The 3,856-nt window shown below is 33.1% G+C and overlaps 1 protein-coding gene across 2 annotated transcripts in view; it reads left to right on the forward strand.

Moving 5' to 3' along the window:
• The first annotated feature begins 1,775 nt into the window (after positions 1-1,775).
• Positions 1,776-3,856, forward strand: part of LOC106460532 (extracellular serine/threonine protein CG31145-like) — a 64,752-nt gene continuing 62,671 nt past the window's right edge. For both annotated transcript variants that reach the window (XM_022387533.1, XM_022387539.1), the window contains exon 1: positions 1,776-1,941. The gene's annotated coding sequence lies outside the window, so the exon portion shown is untranslated. The remainder of the gene's footprint in view (positions 1,942-3,856) is intronic.

Below are 3,856 nucleotides of genomic sequence, written 5' to 3' on the forward strand. Positions count from 1 at the left end.
TCGTTGAGTTACCGCAGTTATATCCTGAATTTCCGATACTCGTCTGCTTTATCGTATTCAGGCTTATTTCCAAATAATCGTTTGTTTTTTGTCAAAGTCCACATAGGCTTTAGAACACCCTTTGACGAGACAAATTATTCTCCTAAAATGTCAGAAAACTGTTAATCTCACTTTAAAATATCAACCCTTAGGCTATTCACTCCTATGACAATTAACATTACATTTTGTAACCTTTCTCTGACCGCTCTCTTTCACTCCGCTTTACTTTTGGCTCTCTTCCCGCTCTCTTTTTCGTCTGCTTGTTACTATTTCTAAATCTATCACTTAGTGACTTACAACTTCTAGAAATCTCTATATCCTCGACATCAATGAATTACATGCAACGTTCGATAGCCTCGACATCAGTGAATTATAAACACAACGTACAACTCTTACCGAGTTACGTAACCAAACTTGTCATAACCATCCCATTTGAAATAATTGTTTTTAATTCTCTTGTTATGAAAAAACTAAACAATTATGAAATATTCACTCACAAAATAAATTATTAAATAATACCTACACTAAACAGTCTTTTTATATCTGACATTAAGATTATTTCTATTCTTGTAACTTTGGGTTCCTAGTAAGAACAGTCTAAATTTTCTTTTCAACTAAATTCAATAACAACTACGAAGACGTTTCTGCAGCCACATATAACGCTATACTCAAAAACAAAAATTATTTTCTTATTTAATGTTTAAGAAATATGTGTACTATATAGTTGGATAGGTCGATAAAATGTACTTATTATCTTTAAAATCAATGAGAACCTAGAGGGAGACGAAAAAATGCCTATTGATTTATTTCATAATTTTCTTCTGCAAGTCTAATGTTTGAATATAATAAGACTAAATGAATTAGCATTTGAAGCGAGACTTATATATCATTTGTCTTTAGATGCAGTCTTTGCTGTCCAGATTAATCGTCTTGGATTTGAAGTTTGTACTTACTAAAAATTTTGCTAACGCTTACAAGTATCGATACTCGTGGTGGGCAGAGCACAGCTAGCCCATTGTGTAGCTTTGTTCTTTATTACAAACAAACAAACAATAAAAAAGTTGTGTTTAGTAAAACTTCATCTTCTCCCTAATTTTAGAAAAATATTATAATGTAACAGACAGTTTAATTGTAGGCATAGGTCATGTGTAATTTGTGTTAAATGACAATTTAGCAATCCTGATTCCACCATGTGTTGTTTGAATGAACAGGTAAGCACAAAATATCAAAAGATGGCTTATTGGAATCATATTAATTAATTAATTATGAATACTGTCATCCTATATAATAATAATAAAGATGGGATTATTGGAGGAGTAGATATCTTATCAATGTAACAGATAACAACCTACCACGTGGGGTCATCGTTGTTTGTTCGGTCATAGGTTATGATGTCCTTTATTTATTGCCAAAGTTAAACACCCAGCGGAGAACTCTGACATGAACAACGAGCATTAAACCTATAAAATCTCTACTCGTATATCAGAGTTGCTATACGCTTAAGATAAAGATGAACAACTTTCACTTCTGATGAAGATATCTGTGTGTGTAACTTTAAAGTTCCATTTTTTGTTTTTTCGAGCATACCAAGGACGTAAGTATACCTCGTAAAGTCTCTATATCTAGTGTTTTACGTAAAACTTAACTTGTCAGATATTTTTCTGATACTAATGGTTCGTCACATGATTCTGATGCTCAGTTTTAGACGTGACATCAAACAGTGCCCTGCACAGTTCCATTCAGTGACAGCAAACAAGGGCGCAGGGTTACGTAGCATACGTGACGTGTGCACGTGCTCTTCTTGTTATCTTTCCTTGTTGGCTTTGGGCCAGACATGAGGCGGACTTGGGAGTCGAAGGACTTGTGAAATACAGGCAACACCGTTTCATGTGTAATATTACGGTAAGTGGGCCTAGACCATTGACAATATTTATAAGCTTAGTCTGTTAGCTGTCAAAAACATAGTTCGCTAACATTCAAAGACAGTCTCGTAGTTATTTTTGTAATGCTGTTCCATACTTGTTATTCCAAGGACATTTCGCCAAAATAATTTTAAATGTATAGCAATAGTATTTCTCAAATATAATTTATTCTTTGTTGTTGTTTTTTTCATTTAAATGTAAAATTAGCAAAGTGAATCAGATATCACCGTTGAACTAATTTTATAAACAAGAACAACGATACAGAGGTGCATATCAAATAAACGTTCACTGTTTTAACTGGCGTTCTTTACAATGTAGGTGCCACTTGTTGAAGGATTAGTATCATCCATTGGAAATGTTTACTGCAAGTTAGCGCTGTAGATCAATATATATATGTGTGTGTGTGAAGTATCCAGATGTATAAGATATCCTGTAAGCATTAAATGTGCACACATTAAATCAATGATTCATTTTTACATGTATTTAGGCAACTCGTGTAGTAGAAGGTACGATGCATCGTTGTTAGAGAAAAAAAAAATAGAACAATACATTTAGTGAACATTTATGTAGGATAACGATACATATTCACACAGTTTTATAAATATCTATTACATTAAGGTTCTTATATACTGTTCACCATTGCTACCAAATTATAGCTAACTCTTGTTGTTTTATTTGATGGTCTTATTTCCATCGGTGATACAATTATGCTGAATATTTTACGTATGTGCCTCTCATATATTCGCCTGTAAATTCTCCAACCTACCTGTAGCTATTTCATATTCCCACTGTTAAAATAACAATCTGTGCTGTAGCCAGGAAACATTCTGAGGGGTGGGGCTGTTAAGAAAGTATACTTGTTTGTGTTTTAAAGAAACGAGCAGGGAGAAAAGCGTGTTAAATCTCCTTCCCCTGGTACATTTATAGCACGGGTATACGTATATATCCAACCTAGTAACAAACTGTTAGATCATTATTCTCACTGATGTTTGCTAGTAATTGATAGTACGGATGCTAGAAATACAGATGCTTAGGTTCCTATTGGCAACTATCTCTGCCTTCGTGCAAATGAAACCGTTTGATTATGCCCCTTTCGAGTTTCACGTAATCAAGAACGAATTAATATAGCTATTCTATAAAACTTTGTCATATCTATATGTTGGTAGGGCTGTTTTTGTTTTCTTACATGTTTATTTATTAATATATTTGCTTATATTTGTAAACTATAAATAAATAAGTGATATGTTGATATCAGTGTGTTCTCAGACGGAGAGGCTACTGGATAAAACCGGGAGTTAATGTGTATTATGTTTCTTGTTTGATAGGTTTATGAAGTATTGTGTGTACATTATTTTAACAGTCACATTTCTTACTTTCTCGACATACGACTAAATATAATGTATCTCAAAATATTATATTTTTAGGACATTTCTCATTAAGGAGGTGCTAGGAAGAAAATAATAACATAGATCTTTTTGGACTAGATTGATCATAATAATTCCTCTTATGTCGCGAATTCCAATATGTCTCCATTTTCAATATAATTTGAAAAAAAAATTCTATCGGCGTAATAGCCTAAATCTAATCCCAGGGATATAGTAGAGTCATTGCGTTGCCTGTTTGCGTTATATGAGGATGATAAACATAATACTTGAATTGTTTGTGGCAATTTTACGAGGTGAAGTTTCCCCGTATTTTCTTAAGATGACAATAAATATCTGTCAAAGGGAAGCAAGGATAAGGTAAGTAAATATTTGTTGGTATTGTGAAGCAAGGATAAGGTAAGTAAATATTTGTTGGTATTGTGAAGCAAGGATAAGGTAAGTAAATATTTGCTGGTATTGTGAAGCAAGGACAAGGTAAGCAAATATTTGTTGGTACTGTGAAGCAAGGAG

This window comes from Limulus polyphemus, unplaced genomic scaffold, assembly GCF_000517525.1.
Source record: "Limulus polyphemus unplaced genomic scaffold, Limulus_polyphemus-2.1.2 Scaffold34, whole genome shotgun sequence".
In the NCBI taxonomy this organism is placed as follows: domain Eukaryota; kingdom Metazoa; phylum Arthropoda; class Merostomata; order Xiphosura; family Limulidae; genus Limulus; species Limulus polyphemus.